This window comes from Mirounga angustirostris, unplaced genomic scaffold (genome assembly GCF_029215605.1).
Source record: "Mirounga angustirostris isolate CCGP_5_RB_7025 unplaced genomic scaffold, mMirAng1.0.hap1 SCAF_15, whole genome shotgun sequence".
Lineage (NCBI taxonomy): Eukaryota > Metazoa > Chordata > Mammalia > Carnivora > Phocidae > Mirounga > Mirounga angustirostris.
Genome location: NW_026991723.1, coordinates 71222275 through 71244859, shown reverse-complemented (window position 1 = coordinate 71244859; position 22585 = coordinate 71222275). Strand labels below are relative to the sequence as shown.

General features: G+C 42.2%; 1 protein-coding gene and 1 long non-coding RNA gene across 6 annotated transcripts in view; one reads left to right on the top strand and one right to left on the bottom strand.

Moving 5' to 3' along the window:
* LOC129046057 (uncharacterized) overlaps positions 1–12093 on the top strand; it is a 38108-nt gene extending 26015 nt beyond the window's left edge. The window contains exon 2 of the long non-coding RNA XR_008506768.2: positions 223–12093. This is a non-coding gene — a long non-coding RNA (uncharacterized LOC129046057). The remainder of the gene's footprint in view (positions 1–222) is intronic.
* Positions 1–22585, bottom strand: part of PALM2AKAP2 (PALM2 and AKAP2 fusion) — a 330921-nt gene that overhangs the window by 134111 nt on the left and 174225 nt on the right. The window lies entirely within an intron of this gene.

Here is a 22585-nt window from a genome sequence, read left to right as displayed (position 1 = left end):
TGCAAGATACAGGTTTTGCTCTCTTCACCTCAAAAAGGAGATCAGGGCTTGGTGTTCAGAAATACCCATGAACACAGTATTGTCTAACTACACCAGATCAGCTGCAACTATGTATGTGAATTGAGGTGGAATGGTCTATATTAGAGAAAAGTATGAAGTAATGACAAGTATATATATATATATATATTTTAAAAAGATTTTATTTATTCATTTATTTAACAGAGAGGGAGAGAGCACAAGCAGGGGGAGCAGCAGAGGGAGAGGGACAAGCAGACTCCCCACTGAGCAGGGAGCCCAATGCAGAACTCAATCCCAGGACCCTGGGATCATGACTGAGCCGAAAACAGACGCTTAACCGACTGTTTAGCCACCCAGGTGCCCCGACATTTATTGCAGATAAAGTCATCTTCTTAAAAGCTAAAAAAGTAACACTGAGTAAAGTTTTGAAGGGACAACTTTAACCAGGAGATACAAATTTCATAATTGGTGTAATAACTGCCTTCTGGGATATGAATGCTCATAGCCTAAAGTATTAAAAAGATTGTCTTCTTAAATAGGTTAAAATTAGCTGTGTAATATCTGTTTTCATTGTTGATTTCCTTAACAAATAATTTTGTCTAAGGGCAATATTCATCCTGGACCTGTGTGAATAGTCCAAATTTGAAAATCTTAATTATCTATTATTACGTTAAGTCAGGATTGGCAAACACTTTCTGTGCCACACAGTAAATATTTTAGGCTTTGTGGTCATGCCCTTTCTGTTGCAACTTCTCAAGCTGCCATTGTAGAGCAAAACAGACAACACATAAATAGCCAACAGCCGACATATAAACAAATGGGCATGGCTGAGTTCCAGTAAAACTTTATTTACAAAAACAGGCACTGGGCCAGATTTGGCCCATAAGATGTACTAGACCAGATGGATAGTGATGATGGTGGCGCCACATTGTGAATGTATTTAATGCACAGAACCATGCACTTAAAAATGGTTACAATGCAAATTTTATGTTATATATATTTTACCACAATAAAAAAATGATTTTGCTAGGCAATATTCAGATTTTCAATTTAACTGATTCTGTAATTACCCACTGAGTTGGAATACCATTACTTACTTATTTCTAAAATGTTTGATATTTAGGTCATTTCTAATTTCTCATCAGTATAGATAATGCTAAAAGGAGTACCTCTTTGTCTAAATGCTTTTCTTCTCAAGAATAATATCCCTCAAAATGATTCCTAAGCAAAAAGTATGCATACTTTTAAGGCTAATGGCATGTGTTCTCATATTGCTTTGTAAAACAATGATGCCAATTTTACAACCACCAATAATGCGTAATGTAATAATTTTGCTATCACTGTAACTTGCTTGGTAGTGTTATCATTAAACAAATTGTGTGGTGGTGGGGAATGATTTCTTTAGCAAGTTGTAGGTACATAAAATATTCATTATAGTATTCCACATATTTCTGTGTATGGTATTGTAATGATTTTTGTGTCAATTTGTATTAATGCAATAAAAATGATATAATAATTTTTTAGAAGATACTTTATCAGCTTCTGTTCTAAATCAAGAAACCAGAAACATGAACAAGAAACACTGTTATACTCCAGCATTTCTGTAAAGACCAACTGGACAAAACAGATGGTGAAACAGAAACAATTTTTGTATGACACTTTTAAAAAACTAATATGAGATTAATTCAATTTTAGTATTTTAGCATCGATTACATTATTTTATATTCTGGATCCCCGAGAGCCTCATTTTACAGGACGTATGCACAATGGATTACTCAAGATCCATGCATTCAATTTATTGCAAGTTGCAAATAGTTGTCTCTCACTAGGTTGTAGAAATTGGGTCAGTTTGGTGAGCTGCCCTACAGTTTCATCTAGAGAAATTGCTACAAGGAGGTTGTCAGCTTTTTGTTAAAAACATGTTTCTGGGAGAGCAATCTTTGCTCCTACATGAATGGATTATTTCCCTGACACATCTTGCATTCAACAGAATAATAGCTCCTCCTGGTTTAAGACACTGTTGGCCCCTATTGGATCTGGCTGGCAGAGAGACACAGATGTTGGACATGATGGACAATTATATGATATTCACTTTATAGAATATTTTGAATTAACATTCAGCAAATATTCATTCCCCTCCTTTCCCACTGTGGGAGAAATTTTCTTCCCTGTCCCACTGATGTTTCCTCTGGCCAGTGGGATGTTAGTGGACATAATGCAATCAAAGGTTTGAAATGGGCTTGTGTGGTGGTGCTTGCCCTCTTGCATTTCTGCTATAGCATGAGAAAGACATGCTCCAGTTGGCCTGCAAGGGACTGAGAGTCATGGGGAGCAGACCTGAACCCCATCAGCACCTTGGAGCCAAGCCAAGTCTTGATCAGCCAACCCCTAGCCCAGCTGCGCATGCATGACAATAAAAGCTATTAAGTTTGGGGATGATATGTCAAGCAGCATTATTGTAATAGTAACTAATAGATACAATCTATAAGCAAAATTATACATGAAAGTCATTTTGGATAAAGCACATTTATCTTTATGCAAGTGTAATTCCCTTTGTTACATAGAAATCTCAGTTACAAGTATTCATTCCCATCTCTATCTACCTATCTATATATATAGATATAGATATGTATAGATAGAAAATATTTATATATATATATTTTTAAGTAAGCTCTACACCCAACATGGGACTTGAACTCTCAACCCTGAGATCAGGAGTTGCATGTTCTAATGACTGAGCCAGCCAGGTGCCCCCGTATCTCTATATATTATACCATGTGGGGAAGAATCTTTTCTCTGCTACAATCCTTTCATAAGCAATACAATCTTTATTAAAGGATATATGGCCCTAAGAAAGAGACATAAGACATATTTTATTCTCAAAATTTTAGCCTGCAATCAAGAAAACACCTTTTTGTTTGTTTGTTTGTTTCTTAAGTAATCTCCACACCCAACATGGGGCTTGAACTCACTACACTGAGATCAAGAGTTGCATGCTCTACCAACTGAGCCAGCCAGGCACCCCAAGGAAACAGTTTAAATTAGATAACCTATCATTTCATGGCAAGAGTGAGAGAAAATAGACCTAACATTTTAATTTGAAAATGTTATTAATCCTAATAATAAGTTGTGAGGACAGGAAAATGTTATCTTAAAAGTTAGAGGCAAAATTCCTTCCAGGGAGAAAACTGAGTTTTGGATGTGATGGGTCCTACATCGTGGAAGTAGGAGAAAAAGGAGGAGGTCCATTCAGAAGAAGGAGAGAACCTGAAAGAAGCTGGGATGAGAATTGGCAGTAAGAAATCTCCAAGGGCAATAAAAGGGACTCTTGAGAACCATGATGTTTAAACATCGATTTTAAATTTTTTATCATGCTGTCTCATGATGTAATGCTCCCCTCAGTCTTATACCTTGAGTGAAGATCTCTTCTACACAATTGTCTTGTGTTGGTGTTGTTTGGTGGAAACAGAATGAGGACATCAGTGTAGAGAGAAGAGAAAGGCCATGTGCACATAGGAGCTCCCTGCAAAATTGGAATCTGAGGAGGACATAATGATGAGAATCTGGGACAGGGTATTAGACCCAAATATACACAACAGAGCCATGGGTCAATTTTATTTGAACACCAAAGGGCAGCAGACCCTTTCATCCTGAGGACTTGGAGAAGCAAGGTGATTGACACTTCTAATAAGAGGATGCTCATACCTATAAAAATGCGACTTCTATTTCCACAATGGTGATTTCCATACCACCAATGTGCATTGCACCACAAGTAGGCAGGGGGATAGTTTGAAATGCTTGTTGGAGATCCTTCTGCTCTAGGATTTTATTAATGACTGTCAACATTTGCTTTCATGTCCAAGTTCCTGAGATGAATTTCCACTCAACTAAGGTCCGTATTTATAACAATTGCACACACATTTAACAGGTCACATGTGTAACTGCAAAAGACAACACATTCCAGACTTACATATTTCATTATGAGTCAGTTATGTAAGCACAATCACCTCTGATTTCAGGGAAATAACCTATTTAAAGAATTTGACCTAAGAATTTAGATAATTGACAATGATTGATCGATTTATACTACTTTACATTTATATTTCTACACACTCTACTTCCAAATAACTTTTTTTCTCTTGTAACCCTTTTCCCCTTGCTCAAGCTCTTATTTATAATTTCTTTGATAAGAGAGAGCATATTACATATTGTTTCTATAATCCCTAGATTAAAATAACATCTTTCTCCCAGAGGAGAACAGGTTTGCATTTCCCAGTAGTGGGAAAAATTGAGACCTGTCTACTTGTAGCTGAGGTATGTTTATAAGTCCCCCATCAGGGACAGTTGTACAAAAATCTTTCAGGAATAAGTAAAATCAGCCAACCAATTGTTGCTTTTTATATATCTCTTCACTTAGCCACAAGTCAGATGAAGAAATCTGTTAGCTCGAGCTCCCAGTTCCTTAGCACCCACATGTCTGGTCTCCATACACAAGATGCACTCTACTAACTGGCATGGCTCCTCTCTTTGATTTCTGTTGGGAACAGCGTATGTGCCATTGACAGGGCAGTAGAAGTAGAAGGAAGGAGGCTAAGCTCTGGGCCTGGCTGGAGAAGTCAAGGGCACACATGATTATCTGCAAGGTGAGGGATTTGGTCTGGTAGGAGGGTAGCCATGAGGGCTTGAGTATAGTAACCTGGAGACAACATGGCTTTTGTGTTTGAACAAAGGGAGACAGGACTAGGCTGAACAAAGAAGAGGATGAGCTGCTAAGAAGGCTTGTTGGGGAAGCAACCAATAGAACTGCAGAGAATACTGGGTAATTTCCTTATTTCCGATTCTGGTTAGGACTAAAAAATAAATAAAAGTAAAAATACAAGGTCAGAGACCTAGAGGAAGAGGGTAGCACTGTAGAGGACGGTGCTATCTATACCTAGATCCCCTGAGACCACTGTGTGTTGCTAGATAAAAGCAGACTAAGAAAGAAGGACAAGTCGATATGGACCCTTATGTACAACACAGTGGACCTTTGCTCTAGCTCATCTGTCCACACAGATTTCAGATAAATTGTTGGACAAAGTGGGTCATTAGTGCTGCTCACCAAATATTTCCAGTTCCTTCCTCTGGTGGACACATAACAGAATTTCACTTCCTGGCCTCCTTAGAATTGGTGGTCCTGTGACTAGTTCTGGCTGACGAGTGTGGGCAGCAGAGGCATCCATCACTTCTAGGCTGGAGCATGCAGGACACTCCAGAGCACCCTCTCCTCTACCACAGTGAATGGTAATGTTCCAGATAGTGTGATTCTATTAGCCTGAGTCCCACGGTGAGGATAACACAAAGCAGAGACACAGCCAACCCACAGCGGCCATGTAGGATGAGTGAGAACTAAACCTTTATTGTTTTAAGACATGTGAATTGGGAGTTGTTTATTACAGTAGCAGAACCTAGCCCAGCCTAAGGAGAGGAAGGGGTCCTTCCAGACTTGCCTTTCCCATCAACCTCTAGTTCCCATCATAGAGAGTTCTTTAGGCAAATCTGTGTTCTATTCCCTAAATCAATCCTGCCATTTAAATTTTGTGTCCACAACCAGCTATAATGATCCATACTTTCTACTTTTTTGGAGCCAATCTGTTTCCATTATGCTGAGTGCTTATTGCATAGGTTAGTTGCATCTCATGAAGGCTTTATGTCCTAAAGGCAAAAGGCCTCATCCTGCACAGTCACAACTGCTCTTGAAAATTTCTTAAATCTCCCATACAGTCCAAAATAGCACCATGCTTCAGAAAACCCAACAGAGGCACATTTTGTTCTAGCTTTGGAACAGTCCATTTCCTTTGTTAAGTACCAGATGATGCTGTTGGCTTGTGCGAAGGATCATGGACAAAAAATACAGATCTGGAAACTGTAGAATTTCTCGGGGTTTGGAGATGCTGAGACTGAGAGATAGAAGGAGAGACCAGCTGTGGGACAGCAGATTAACAACTGCTTTGTCATCCTCACGCTGGGGTGTACCATTTAGAGTGTTTTTGGCTGCAGGTAACAGAAAGCCGACTTAATAGATGACTAAACAATAGAGGATTGAGTGACTCATGGAACAAGAAGTCTCAAGGTAGTGTGGTACCAGAGGTGTTGGTGAATTCAGTGGCTCCATGGTCTCAGCCTCTTGGTCCCAGTTTGACCTCTCTGCCATTCTCTTGATTTTCTGCCATGGTCCCAAGATGAACATAGCAGTTCCATGTGTCATGAAAACATCCAGAGGCAGGAAAAGGGAGGAGTAAATGCACTTCCACAAAAGCACCCTCCCCACACACCCGAAGTCTCACTGGTCAAACACGTAGCATTAGTCCATCTCTAAACCAGTTGTAGAAAAAGCGAATGGAACTCTCAAAATTGGCTTGGGGTTAATTAATCAGAATTTACCCCCTGGGTCAGCATTCTCTTAGCACACAGCCACTTGGAGGATAAACAAAGGAACAAAACAGGATCTTGGCCAGCAAAAAGAAGGGGACAGGTTGATGGCTTTCAGACAAGCAAATAGTAGGGTCTGATGGACATGCACATAGGTTGGAATGTCAGCAGAATCCCTGATATTTTTTAAATGTCTATTTTTCTCTTATTATTTTAGCTAGAAATATACACTCAAATTCACAGAAGTAAAATACACAGGTGATGCCAGTACTCAGCCTTGCTTTCTAGTGCCAGCTCCTTGGTGAGGTGTCCAGAGTGACATCACCACCTCCTCCCTCCACTGTGAACTCACAGCCCTGATCATTAGTACCACTTTTTGGGGCACTCATTGGGGCCTGAGCAGGGAAAGCCCTTAAGTGTGTCTGGCTGACAGCACTGGCTCATCAATGATGCCTGAGAGGGCCCTTATCAACTAGCTTGTAAGCACTTGTGGGCAGGGACTTGGCCTGATACCCAGTTAGCCTCCCCAGGTATCAGTTAAATGAGAAGTGTGAGTTTTGGGCAGCCAGGTTGGAGGGATCAGAGCTTCAGAGTGGGGCATGGGGTGAGAGTAGAGAGTGCTTCAAGGAGGATGAGGGACGCTGGAGGATAGGGTGTGGAGGTCATTAGAAAGAGCACCACTGCTAGGCTAATTCACTCTAGATGCTAAAGAAATAAACAAGCTGTCATTGGTCCTGTCTTTCCAAGCCAGGCAAGGCCTGGTGGCCCTAGTCACTTGCCGGCAAACCCAGATATAGGGAACATGTGGAGGTGTAGTCACCGGACATAAAACATCTGGGTGGTAGGACTCTGAGCACTTCGAGTGATCTCTATACCCAATGTAGGGCTTGAACTTACAACCCCAAGATCAAGAGTTGCCCACTCCACTGACTGAGCCAGCCAGGCTCCCTAAGGTCTCTGAGTACTTTGAAGACAGGGCTGTCCATTCACCAGCCCCACCCAGGCCCACCTTACCCTCAATCAGCCCAGTGAGGGCCGGCATGTAGTGGGAGCTCATTAAATGTTCCCCAGGTTGAATTGGAGTTGAAGGGGTCTGAAGCTGACTGAGCTGCTTTCTCATCAGGATAGGAAGCTCCTCTACAATGTCCTCAGCCTCTATGTGGTAAGGGAGGTTCCCTCTTTTCCTAGGCACCTTCCTTACCACCACCCAAGGTCATGCTGATTGGACATCTGGAATGTCTTAAGAATCACTGAGCCACAAACAGATTGGGGAAAATAGAGCCCAGATGATGACCTACATCGCCTGGCTTTAAGGAGAGAACAGAGGACACAGTAGAGTCCCCGAGTGCTAGGAGATTGCCCCTCTTGTTTGTGGGGACTTTGGTGGATGGAGCCTGCTCAGAGGCAGCCAATCTTCCTATCCATCCTGGGTATTCTCCTCATCACACATCTGCCTCAGCCCTCACCAGCCTACTGATCCACACATGGCCCTGGAACTTCGAGGAAGTCTAGGGTCCAGCCTTCCATGTTTTCCAGAGAGAACTGAGACCTCAGACAGAAAAGAGTGGCCAGGATCTCCCCGAAAGTCGCTGCTGAGCTGGAATGAGAAAAGACAAGATTGCCTGATTTCCTAGACCAGGGTTCTTCCTGGGGCCCAAATTGGGTCAACCCATTTTACAGACAAAAGATCAGCCCACTGTGAAAGCATTTTGCCTGATCACAATGAAAAGAATAGGGCTAGGGTCTGGGTCCCACCTCTCTCTTCTTCACCCAAGTCTCGGCACAGAGTGTTTTGGGATGGAGACTCACTCAGATATTTCTCTTCTTGTAATTGCCTTTGGTTATCCTTGGGTTTTAAAAATCTCACTTGGTTCTTGAAGGAGTTCTCAGAAGGGTGGTCATTAAAACTTAGCGGAATTTCAGAACAATGATTTGCCTTTAAACACTTGGCTTTGGGAAACCCCACCCAAGGATAAGCTGATGGGGCCTGCTTCCTCTAGAGGGAAAGCCCTGCCAGGGGCTGGAGGAGCAAGGCAGGATGTGGCCTCAGCCCAGCCCAGCCCAGCCTGCTCCAGGTGGAAGCTCATCCTTGAGCCTGAGCCCCAGCTTTCTCTTTCACGGGACAGATGGAAGAGCCAGGCCCCGGGGCCTCCAGGAGCAATGGTGGCAAGGGCAATTTCCCCCCTCTTGGTTCCTCTCCCTGAGAAGAGCCCATTGGGAAAGAAAAGGTCCACCTCTTGGATGACAAGTTATTTTCCTCAAACTCACCCAGAGGTCAGTGAACTCCTTTCCCCACCCGTACATTCCTGGGGAAGGGACACCTCTCTGGGTGCTTCTCAGGGGCCGATGTTCAGGTTGCTCAAAGATGCACAAAGAAAAACCTCAGGGTCTTGTCAAGTGTGCCCTCCATGGCTTTTTTTTTTTTTTAATTTTTTATTCTTATGTTAATCCCCATACATTACATCATTAGTTTTAGATGTCGTGTTCTATGATTCATTGTTTGTGCATAACACCCAGTGCTCCATGCAGAATGTGCCCTCCTCAATACCCACCACCAGGCTAACCCATCCTCCCACCCCCCCCATGGCTTCTTGACCCCATTGCTGTCCCTCCAACATGGACACAATAAAACCAGTCATGACAACGAAACTGTCCTGGAGATGTACTGTGGGTCAAAGGCTTTACCTTTATGTATAACATTGCATTCAATCTCAAAGAATACAGGTACATGAGGTAGGTACAATACTATCCCCACTTTACAGATGAGGCTCAAAAGACTTAAAACTGAACTATTAAGTGATGGAACCAATACTTAAACCAAGCGCTCTGACCTCAGAGGCTATTTTCTTAACCAGTACACCTTATTACCACCCAAAATATTAGTATTTCTTTCATTTTCAGAGATAGGAGAACAGAAACCTTGAGGACATATTGAAAAAAATCAAGATTCACAGAAGGGAAATTGTCTTCCCTGAAGTTTCAGTTCAAGCGCACAATACATATATCAATAAAGTTTTTATGGTGGGGCCCTGAGAAAAATATACAGCCAGGCACCAAACCCAATCCCGTGCAATTCAGCAAACATTTGCTAAGGGTTTACAGAGCCTCTCTGGGGCAGCTAGGATGGGCAGTTCTCCTTTCATGCAGGAAGAGCTACAGGCTCAGTCCTGTGGGATCCCACACAATCTAATTCTGCAGAGGGTGACCTGAGCCTCAGAACTTTTGGAAAATGGAAGAGGATTAAGACAGTGACAGTACCTAGGGCCTCTGAGTGTCACCTTGGGTTTTGACAGCCCACAAAAAAACCCTGGGAAAAACTTTGGGTGATTGAAGAGGCAATCATACATAGGAGAAGAGGTGAAGACTTAAGAGGTACCTGAAGCTGGAAAATAGTTTGCTGATTCCACCTGACTCTCTCCCTGCAAGCACAGGGTAAGAAGGAATAACAACAACAATAATAGAAGTTATCAGCTCTTGAGTGCTTATTATACGCTCTTCATTGTGGTATATTTAACATATATTATCTCACTAACAGTCAAAAGCTCCAAGTGAAGGAGGCACTATTTTTATCCTCATTTTCCAAAATGCAAAAAGGAGTCTTGGAGAGGTAAATAATTTGCCCAAGAACCCAAAGAAGCAGACCTGGGATTTGGAGAAGGCTCTCCAAGTTCAGTGCTCATGCTCCAGTATGCTATTACTAATCACCTACGCTAACCAAGATGCCCTTGGTGAGAAGGGCAAGAAGGAACACCCCTCTTGAGACCAAGAAGGTATGCACACACATGTACGTGCCTGCCACATGCATATTCTCATATGCATACACACACATGCAGACCCACATATGCACTCATGTATAACCCGTGCACAAACCCATGTGTGCATGTACACACGTGCATGTCTGGGAATGAAGCTGTAACAGTTTTTCAGCCATCACTGTACACTGAGGAGTCTTGGACCTCTCTTTAAGGAGAAAAGAGCCTTTTTCTCTCACAGCATCTGAGAGTGTGTTGAGAAACTGGGTGTTTCATCTCCTGCTCTACTCTCAAAGGTGCATTTTAAGCATCCCTCATAATGTGAGGGGGATAGCAAACTCCAGCTGCATGAAAAGGAGAGCAAAAAAGCATCATGGTACGGTGCTTAAAATGAATTTTATGAGACTCTGAGGCCCAAACCAATTTTTAAAATGGTTTGTTTTGGCTGGCCTGAACCAGTACTCAGAAATTAAAGTCTTTTTAGGCAACCATGCTACTTGCAACCAACTCAAGGGATTGCTCACAAACAGGTTCCCTACTCAAAGGTTAGAGAACTAACAGCTTAAAATCTGGTTTACTCTCAAATTAATCTGCAGATGCTACCGTTCAGAGGGGCTTCTCCTCAAGTTCAATAAGAGATTCTGTTATATTCTCTAGAACATCCTAATTATTACTTCTGCCATCCTGATTTTACTAGGCTGGAAAGATCATTTGATTTTTAGTCCCTAAATAATGTGATATAAAATTAAATAAAAACCCAAGCCACCATCTTGGATTTAGTTTCCATGCAGAGATGTATATTAATAATTAAAACAGCCAGTGATGGCTGGGGCATATTCAAGGTCTTTGGGCTCTTTGGAGGGTCAACCATCCAACTGGTGTGCTCTGACTTCTCTCTCTTGGCTGTGAAAAGAGCACCATTGGACTGACGGCACAGTGGAGCATGGCCCTTAGAGACATGAAGAATCTGGTCTCTGCTATGCCTTTCCCACCAGATCCCTCATCTCTAGCCCCACTGCATGTGCACCAGTTCAGGCCCTCCAAGGTCCCCACAACTCAGATCTGTCTTCCATATCATCACCATTGTTATTTTTCACTCCCCACCCCAACCTCATTCCTTGCATTTCGGCTGTTTGCCAGGCCCTGTGCTTGGGCTGGAGAGACCCAAATGGAAACACCTGATCTGGGTCTGGCCCAGGGAGCTGGCCATCTGGGAGGAGGAGGTTTTCTCTTTGGGCAATCTGATCACCAGCACCACTCCTTTCCTCACTGAATGGGGCCTTCCCTGGCCAGGCAGCCAGGATGTTACATTTCCGCCCTGAGTTCTGGGCGTCCTGCCAGCAGAGCTTCCTCTCCTCCCCTTGGGGGGCTGTGGTGGTATCAGATGACCTGTGAGAGTTCACCCAGCCATTCGAAAAACCCACTTAAATCAAGTAGAAGTGCATAGGAGAGAATGTTTATAAAAGAGTCCCCTGAAAAGTTCAGAAAGGTTCTTAGGGTGCTCATCAGCCCAGAAGTTAGGAATGGTGACCCTTCAGGCTTGTAGGCATGCTTTGTTTGATCTGCAAGGCATTGTTGTTGTTTTAATTTTTTTTTAAGTTTTGTTTATTTAAGTCATCTCTACCCTCAATGTGTGGCTCGAACTCACAACCCCAAGATTAAGAGTCTAATGCTCTTTCCACTAAGTCAGGTACACCAACACTCTTGTTGTTTTAAATGACTTAGTTATCTGTATTCATTCATTCATTTTAAAGGTTTTATTTTTAAGTAATTTCTACACCCAGTGTGGGACTCAAGCTTACAACCCCGAGATCAAGAGTCATATGCTCTACTGACTGAGCCAGCCAGGTGCCACTACTTAGTTGTCAATATTTAAATACATGAGAATGTACATGAACATCCAAACATCTAGCTTTTCTTGAAAAAAGTTAGAAGACTGGCAAAACCAGGCCCAATATCTATGGCTCTACGTGGAGGCAACTGCCAAGAGCTCCACCACATTCTCGTTTTATTTGTTGGTTGATGTCACTCACTAATCCTAAGGGTCTGGTCCCTGATGGCATCTGAGTTTACAATCCCAATATGGTTTAATTCCCTTAGTGTCCCTCTGGAAGAGCCTCACAAATTCCTTTTTGAAGAGTTTTTTAAAGCAGATTGAATTTATTTACTTATTTTTGAGAGAGAGAAAAAGAGAGAGAGAGTGGGTAAGGGGCAGAGGGAGAGGGAGAGAAGAGAATCTTAAGCAGGCATTATACCCAGCACGGAGCTGGACAGGGGCCTTGATCTCACAACCTCGAGATCATGACCTGAGCTGAAATCAAGAGTTAGAACCTCAACTGACTGAGCCACCCAGGTGCCCCAAAGTAGATTGATTTTAAACCATCAATTTAAAAAACAGACTTGGCCACAGCTGGTTAGGAGCTCACTGTGGGAACTGGCAGGAGAACCACAGGACCACGGCAAGTTACTTCTCCACTCAAAGTCATAGTTTTTCTTACCTGTAAAATCAGAACAGTAATGGGATTTGGTGTGGATTAAATGAGATAATACATGTAACTCGACAGCTCAGTGCCCAGAACATAGCAAGTACTTGATAAAAGTTAGTCATTATCTTTATTCTTTGATACCATAGTGGCTTGACTTTTAAATCAACGACTTCCAGGAATATGCAGCAACAGAAATTGCAGCTAAGAAAAGTGCTGCCAGGAGAGAGAACATATATCCAGATCTAAATAGAAGCTTCTAGAGTCTTTTGGGGGCTGGGATCATAGCCCGTCTATTGGATTGTTCAGCTAACTTAATTTTTTCCAGAAATAGTGGTGATGATTTGGTCCCCTCTTTGTCCCCAAATGATCATAGTTCTTACTTAGTCTTAATAGAAATTACTTTAGCCACATGGGAATGTCTGACTCCCAATTTTTAGCAGATTTGGGGGTCTGTAGTGGGAAGTCAACTCGCCTGGTGTTATGAGCTGATTATGTGCCCCCCTCCCTCCATTATACTGAAGCTCTAACCCTTATACCCTCAGAATGTGATTGTATTTGGAGACAGGGTCTTTAAAGAGGTGATTAAGTTAAAATGAGGCCTTTACAGTGAGCCTTAATAGAGATGGACTGGTGTCCTAACAAGAAGAGGGTATTTGGACACATAGGGGCACTGCATACTGAGGGAAGACCATGTAAGGACACATGGAAAAACTGGTCATCTGCAAGACAAGGAGAGCAGTCTCAGAAGAAAGCAAACCTGCTGACACCTTGATCTTGGACTTCTGGCCTCTAGAAGTAAATAGAAATAAATGTCCATTATTTAAGCAGCCCTAGCAAATGAATCCACCTGGGAACCATAGGGTCAAGGCATAAAACAGAAGAGCCTCTGACTTGCAGCTGATGGATGTGGGACAGCGGGCAATCCCAAGAAGCTGGTCGTGGCAGGGTTTGGGACCAGAACCTCCCCTCAGAGCCAGAGAGTGAGAAAGAGCAAGACCAATGATGTAGGACAAAGAAACAGGAGGTGGTCCGGATGGATTCCAGAGACAGAGCCACAGCCCTTGACTGGGATTTTAAATGCTCTTAGCAGGCTGCTTGTATGTGGGGGAGGTTGGTTTGTTTAAAGAGTTTTTGAGTCTGAACTGTCACAGGGCTAAATGTGTTGAAGGCAGAAGGATAAGTGATATCAATTAATTTTTATATTGTTTGATGACCCAGTGTTGTTTTCAATTCAAGAGTGCTTGTGTGATTGGAAACAAACAAGTCTGATGTTTCTCAAGTTTAAAAACCCATTTGGGAGTTTGGCTTGACCCACTACAGAAGTCTGGAAGCTAAAACGCAGACACTGTTTGACTAGACTTTTGGGATGCATCCATAATTTCGCATCAGAGTATTTATATCCCGAAGCCTTCTTTTACCATCATGTGCAAATTTATCTACTTTCCTGGACACAGATGCAAATTTTTAAAGCACCCACAACTCAAAATGACAAAAGATCACTCTGGTGATTTGATAGATGATGGGGACAAAATTATTAATGTGAGTTCCTCCCTTTCTCCCTCCCCTCAGCTTCTAAAGGAATCTGGTTTTAGCTGGCTCCATTTTTCTTCCTTCCTTGCCCTTAAAGGAGAGCTCAGTATTTCCCAGCCTGGTAGGTATTTACAATTCAGACTTTGGGAAATAAATAGAAAGAGACAAGCTGGAAAGGCAAGAGGAATATGCAAGAAAAAACCAAAAGCATATGCTCAGCTGCCTAGATTTTAGATAGATAAGTAGATGGATAGATGAATGGATGGATGGATAGATAGATAGAAATAGAAATCTATTTATCTACCTATCCATTCATCTATCCACCTACCTACCTATATCCATCTACCTACATACCTATCTATCAAAAGACAACAGTGGTTTGAAGCAAGAAATCAAAGATTCATAATGGACAGTCATTGCTTTGTTCTATCCAACAGTGATTCCCATTTATTATGTTAATAGTACCCCTATTTCCTTTTGGGGATACTGTCCTCCATTCCTAGTCTGTGTGATTTAGATAGGGCTATCTCCATTTTTCACCTTCCCTCCTCAAAAGGTAAGCAGAATCCCAATGATGAGTTTGGGATGAGTATATGACAAATGCAAGGTGGTAAAGTTGAACCAATGAGAATGAGCCCTGGGACTTGCCTTAGAATGCTGGAAAAGGAGAACTTTCTCAATGAGTTTGCTAAAATGCTAATATTTAAGCCTGGGGGTACTGGTAGACACCATATGGGAAAAGTTTTTCTGAGAACAAAGCGAGCCGAGAGGAAGACAAAGCTGGGAAATGGAATTCAAGGCAAAATAAAAACTCCCGGACTTCACAGTTTTGTGAGAAAATTGGATCTTTTGTTGAACACTACTTTGAATTGGAATTCTGTCATTCTGAAGAGTACTGACTAGAACAGAGGGACCCCAAGAGGAGCAGCTGCCGGGGACAGAAAAAGGAAGTTCTATTGAGGCTTGTCAAGAATTAAAAGTAAGGATGGGAATTCCTTCTGGTGATTTTTAGAATGTGGACTGTGTTTCTGTGCCTATGACATTTCACCAAGACTGGACCAAGTGTGGCCCCAGAATTCTGTAGAGTCCGTCACAACAGGACTCATAAAATTAGCAAATGCCATTGTTGGAAGAGATCCTAGAAGACACCTGGTCCTGTTCTCTACTTAATACTTGCATCTCTTTAAGCATCTTGAAAAACAACTCACTTTGACTCTATTTGCACACTTCAGGGGATAAGGAAATCACTCCCATAGAGGTAGCTGGAATTGTGTTCCCCAAAAAGATATGTTGAAATCCTAACCCCTGACACCTCAGAATATGACCCTATATATGAAATAGGGCCTTTGCAGATATAACCAAGGTAGGATGAGGTTGTGAGTGTAGACCCTAATCCAGTATGGCTGGTGTCCTTACAAGAAGAGAAGGGGCCCTTACAAGGGGTGCCTGGGTGGCTCAGTTGGTTAAGCGTCTGCCTTCGGCTCAGGTCCTGATCCCAGGGTCCTGGGATCGAGCCCCTCATAGGGCTCCCTGCTCAGCAGGGAGTCTGCTTCTCCTTCTCCCTCTCCCCCTGCTTGTGTGCTCTCTCTCTGTCAAATAAATAAAATCTTAAAAAAAGAAGAAGAAGAAGAGAAGGCCACATGAAGACAGAGGCAGAGATGAGAGGTATGTTGCCAGAAGCTGGGAGAGGCCAGGAAGGATCTGTCCCTAGAGACTTCAGAGAGACTGTAGCCCTGACAACACCTTGATTTGGGACTTCTGGCTTCCAAAACCATGAGAGAAAACATTTCAACCCAGGAAAAAAATGGTTGTTTTAAGCCACCCAGTTTGTGGTACTTCATTATGGCAGCCCTGGGAAACTAATACACAGCCCGTTCCATTTTTATCAAGTTCCATGTTGGAATGTACTCCTTGATACTGAGCTAAAACTTAACTCAGCACAACTACTGGTCCTAGCTCAGCCTTCTGGAGTCAAACACACTCTTATTTCTGCCTTGAGGAAACAGCCTTTAAGTATTCCAGGCTGCAATTATGTCCCAGTCAGAGGTCTCTTTGTTTATGCTCCTGGACCATTCATATCCTGGTGCCTCCCAAAGTCTGGTTATGATAACCATGGAGCCTTTCCCTATTTCTTCAGCAGCCACCACAACTCCATTATTCAAAACATCCTTAGTACCTTCTTCTTTGAGATGTGAGCTAACAAGGCTTTGGGATAAACTGCAACCCAGCATTCAGGGAGGCACTTGCTACCACTGAGAATCCTCCCAAGTGACACTTTTTCATCATCATCTTAAAGAAATATGGTGGTGGTTAAGACATGATGAGAAGCTGTTGAAGAAAGAAGCGAAACCCTGAGACATGGAGAGAAGGTTGCCAAAAGGCAACATTTAAAAAAATATCCTGGCTCCTTTCCCAACTGGGGATGCAGGAATGTTTCTCTCGAAGCTGGTCCCACCCCAAGCTGTGCTTCCAGACCCCCTCCCCCCCCCCCCCCCCCCCCCCGGCAGGAACAGAGGGAAAGGGGAACTATTCTCAGGGAATCCATATCCCTGGGCCTTAACTCAGAGGAAGTCCCCGTTAACCAAAGATAAAGTCCTACATTAGTGGAAAACAAATTACTCAGTGCTGAGGGGAAATTTGGAAAACAAAGAGAAAGCCTTTGAACATCGTCTTCTTATTTTTTCTCCAAGAATAAAAATATTACCACAGACTCACAGGATTCTGGGCACACGCTGATCTCACAACAGACAAAATGCAAGGTGTTCTGACAAATGTGCCAATTTCTGGCAACGTCACTGACTCCGACGTACACTCCCACATTCGAATGACTTGTAGCTTTGGTCTGATGCCTAGTGGGGTAAAGAGAAGCTGCCTTTGTCCTATTTAGCCAGGGATCTTCACTTCTGCTTTAATGGAGCATTGAATCTGGAGGCCACTTCAAAGGTAGCTCTTGGAGCTCGGATTAAGAATCTGAAGGGCTGGTTCTAGATTCTACCCTGGGGCCCATCTTTAGACGGGGGTCAGTTTGAGGTCACTTATGGGAAGTGCTTTGACAACACCATATGGAAACACGTGCATGCACTGTGTACCCCCTTGTGCCCACACGCTGAAGGGCAGGACTTCTCTTCTTCACAAGGGCTTCTATTAGCCAAACCATAAGGAAACAATGGGTTAAGCAGGGGTGAACACAAGGAGTTTGTTTTTCCCCTAAATTCTTTCCATGTGGGAATAAGAAGAACTGAGAGGGAAAAAATGCATTTGTCAGAGAGACAATTCCTAACTGACGTGGCAATTCAGCATTTAGATTAGGATGGGGTTCTCTGGAGACAGACCGAGTGATGATCTATGTCCCCATGTGGCCAATGGTGAAGGAGGCATCCACCCACAGCAACTCACGACTTAGATGGGACGAGAGAGGGTGGACCAGGTTTGAATGACAATGGTAGCAGCTTGCAGAGTTTCTCTGGGTGGACGTCCAGACAGCCAGCTAAGAGTGGGGCATGACAGAGCTCTGGATCTCTTCACTCTTGTTAACCCCAACAGAAGTAAGTTCCCCCACTAAGGGTCTCTTAACAGAATAACATATTTATTCTTTTTTTTTTCAAGATCTTATTTATTTATCTGTCAGAGAGAGAGCACAAGCAGGGGGAGCGGCAGGCAGAGGGAGAGGGAGAAGCAGGCTCCCCGCTAAGCAAGGAGCCTGATGTGGGGTTCAATCCCAGGACCCCGGGATCATGACCTGAGCTGAAGGCAGATGTTTAACTGACTGAGCCACCCAGGTGTCCCCAGAATAATTATTTAAAACAACCTATCTGGAGTGGTAAATATTAGAGAAAAAGCTTTTTGCTGTTGTCGTTTTAGCTAGGGTCCTCCAGAAGAATGTGAGTATTCGAGGCAAATGGAACCAGGGGGCACAATAAGGGGGTGACAGCTTGAAAGAGGACTCGCCTGCCCGTTTGATCACAAGGGAGAGGACCTTCTGAGTAGCAGTGAGGCATCCAGAGAGGAGAGTGAGAAAGTGGCTGGAATATCCTCTAGGTTTGGAGAAGATTTATGACAAGCTACAGGTGGATGGACCCAGCTGCTTGCCTTTCCAGTCGCTGTGGGGCAGGATGATAAAATGGCAGACTTGATGCTAGGATAGGAGGGAGGGAGGGACTGTTAGGAGAGGGCCACTCACTGTTTGCCAAAGGGGCGTCCTTCTTGCTCCAGCTGCAATTTGCCTTCCCTTCAATTTCCAAGTACCTGGAATGCTTTGGCAGTGAATACCTCCCAATACACTCCTTTACCCTTTTGCTTGCTTGCTTTTTCCTATTTATAAATGTTGACATCTTATAAGGAAGACTTTACAATATAGGCTTACTTAGTAGGTATGATCTCTGATTGAAAATTGTATAGGGATAGTGAGTGGTGGTAAACGCCTTTGCACAACTGCTCTATAAAGTTGGTTAGATAGGGGTTTTCAAATTTAGTGGATGTGAAACTCTAAAGAAACTGCAAACAGACTAACTCATCCTAAATGGACTGCATATACCTTGGTTGTCATTAAAGAAACACACATTAAAATAATACTTTCATTATATATAACGAACTTTCAAATTTATAATGATAAGCAAAAAAGATAGAGACAGCTTTGTCAGAGAACAAACACACTTAGACGTTGCAGGTTGGTACTGTAAAGTGATTTTGTCTCTTGAGAGAATAATCTAGAATACATGGAAGGGAAGTATAGCAGAAACTTATCCTTCCTCTGTAGAACAGAAACCATCCATTCCAGGTAAGCTGCTCTCCTTCATGTGGCCCTGTGTTTCACTAAATTAATCATAGGAATCCTATGCTCCTTGCCATGACTGCTGTAGGAAAAGCACTGACCAATGAAACACTGAATGAACGATGCAAGAGAAGCCAGATATGGCCCTTTGGGAAGTATTTCCCTTGCTCTTTAAAAGTGACGTGGATGAAGAAATATCCCTCTCCTCTTCCACTGAATGTTGCCAAATCTCTGGGGGCTGGTGATGCCTGGAATGTGGCAGCCATTTTGTGACCATGAGAACAGCGGCTCAGTGACACAGATGACCCCCTCAGGCTGGCGGAACAGAAACATGGAAGCAAGCTGTGCCCTTGAGGATGTCACCATGTAGTGAAATTAACTCCAGAGCAGCCCCACCACAGAAGTTATTATGGGCAATTATATCGCTTCTTTATTGTTTAAGCCAATTGAGAAATAATTTTCTCTTACTTGTAGCAAAAGCGCTCTAGGAAACTGTAAGATGGTTTGTAGTCTTTGACACAATAATTCATTTTGGAGGAGATGTATCAAAGTCGTGGCCAAAAGATTAAAATTTTCTATCCCCAAACTGAAAAATTCAGAGACATGTGTACATGAAAATCACATTATGAAAAAGAAAAGCAGAATATAAAAGGGTAGGTATACAATCTTAACAATGTAAGTATTCACACGGCTTGTACCAAACATCATAGGAAAATTCAACTTCATAGTGATAGCTTATCGTTGAAAGTGCGTTAGATTCTGTTTCTATAAATTATTACTCAAGTTGAAGTTTTTATTTTATTTTATTTTATTTTTTTATGGGGAAGTTTTTTTTCTGATTTTTTTTTTTGAAGATTTTATTTATTTATTTGACAGAGAGAGACATGGCGAGAGAGGGAACATAAGCAGGGAGAGTGGGAGAGGGAGAAGCAGGCTCCCCGCGGAGCAGGGAGCCAGATGCGGGGCTCGATCCCAGGACCCTGGGATCATGACCTGAGCCGAAGGCAGACGCTTAACGACTGAGCCACCCAGGCGCCCCTGAAGTTTTTATTTTAAAGTTTATGAGACAAGAAACAACATCAGACCCCAAATATGAACTTTTGCACAAAATAAATGGCAGAGAAACAGCTGTTGAAAAGGAATGGCATGTGCTTTAGGAAATGCTTCTAGAACTAGTCATTCCGTGTCTGTGATTTGGAGCTTTCTTCTTTGATGTAATTACCCATTACAGTAACCCAAATGTATGAAACATCTTTTCAAAGAATGTCAAACACACAGACTTCAAAGAAGAGAAAGGGTAGGATTCTAGAGAAATGAAGAAAGAAGACCACAGGAAAACAGTGCAGGAAACTGTCAACCTCTCTTACACAATGAATTTCCGAAAATATGTCATAAGCACAGCCTGAGGCTTGGCTTAATTGGCACAAACACAAGGGAAATAGAAAATCTAAGTCAGAGGGGCTGTCAGACTGAAAAATTTGTCTGCATCTGCCTGAACATCAGAGAAAATGTGGAAACATCGGGGAAGATCTGGACAGAAAGAAACCCTATCAAATTCACATCCGATGGAAAGGCTATAGGAATATTTTTGTAGTAGGCAATTACAGTGTTTTATTTTTGGAATTCCTTTTTCAAGCATCACCAATGAAAGTGAATTCTGTTATTCATATTGACAGCTAAATTAGGACAGCTCAAAAATCAAGGCCAAGAAAATTACTATAATATTGGGAGGTTTGCCTATGAGCTGCAGCAAAATAATTCAGTAAAATACATTTAGTTACATTTAGTCAAATTCACTTTCCCCCACTAAGCTTGCACACATCGTGCTGTCATTCAATTTCTCAGACATCGACTCAAACAACACCTTATATCAAGGCTTTGTTAAATATTGGCTTTTTTTTTTTTTTTTTTTTTGAGCCACAGCTTAAGGTTAAATGTTTTCAGATCTGGATTTTGGTGGGGGTCAAATTTCTTCTGAATTTGATGAAGTATTCCCAGTTGAAGCCAGTTTAATGAGATGAAAGAGATGTCAGGTTACTGAAAGGTGTGCAGTGGAATAAAAAAAAAAATCTCAGAGTTTTAGAAGACAATTAAGCATATTCCACATAGAGATTTTACCTTGTTTTAGATAGCAAACGTTTAGGGCAGGAATAGTCTACAGATGTGCCCTGCTTTCTAAAAAGTTAATATACTAAATATCTGCAGTTGTAAAGCATAAATTTGTAATTCTAAAAGGAGACATCTTGTATTGTCTTTAAAAGGTCGGTTCTCCATGGAAATAGCCATTTGATTTTTTTTTTTAAGATTTTATTTATTTATTTGAGACAGAGAGAATGAAAGAGAGAGAGAGCACATGAGAGGGGGGAGGGTCAGAGGCAGAAGCAGGCTCCCTGCCGAGCAGGGAGCCCGATGCGGGACTCGATCCCGGGACTCCAGGATCATGACCTGAGCCGAAGGCAGTCGCTCAACCAACTGAGCCACCCAGGCGCCCCATAGCCATTTGATTTTTATAATCAATGATTTGTAATAATTACACATAAAGGGAGACTTTTAGAAATATATTTGTTAAAGATCCATTGAAGAGACTAGAGATATATTTCAGTATACTAATTTATTTTAGCCTCTCCAATAGTGTCATTGAAAATAGAGGTTTACTGATTTCCAAGTCAATGGAGAAGTTAACTCCAAAAAATGGTCAAGACAAAAAGGGGAGATGAAGTCATATGCACCTTGGTGAATTTTTATTACCTCATCAGAGTTCTTTTTTTTTTTTTTTAGGATTATTTCTTAAGTAATATTTCACCTCTTGATGTTGAAAAAAGATAACTACTTATGGTGATTTATGCAATAAATTCATATCGCATTACTTGTTTTCTGTGTAAATGATCTTTTCGATGCCACCAGGCACTCTGACTCACAGGGTTTTAAACCAGAATATCCTATGGCGGACACTCATGTCCAGAAAGCCCAACCTCACACCGAATGCTGTGTCTCCCATCAGTCAGGGTGTCTCCAGGTCTCAGGGGCTCTGACTGCCACACCATGGGCTTCTGCTTGGTCCCTACACTGTAGACAGCTGAGCCCCACCGGAAGATCAGTAAAATGGGCAGAATATGCAAGTTGGAATAAAGGACATGAACACATTGGAATATTATGCAGCTCTGTGTGTGTGTGTATAAATATGTTCAGATGTACTAACATGGAAAACTCTCCAGAATATGTCATTAAATAAAAGGAAAAAAAAGCTGCAAAATCCTATAGGTAGTATTACACCTTTTGTATTAAAAAGGGAGGAGAATAAGAACTTATTTTTGAATTTGGTTATATTTGCATACAGGAACACATGGGTAAGAAATCCACTCAGAGTGATTTACCTTTTTTGGGGGTGGTGGCAGAGGGGGTAATAGTGGGCATGCGTTCCAAATAAGCTATCTCATTGTGTACCTTTGTATCACATTTTCACTTTGAATCATGTGCATCTATCACCTAGTGGAAAAGCAATTCATTTAAATAGGAATAAACTCAGCAATGCTCTTCTGTCGTGTTAACCCATGAAAATATTTTAAGCCTGATGTTCCTAGTCTGTAAGCTACTTTACATGTTTTACACACGGGTCA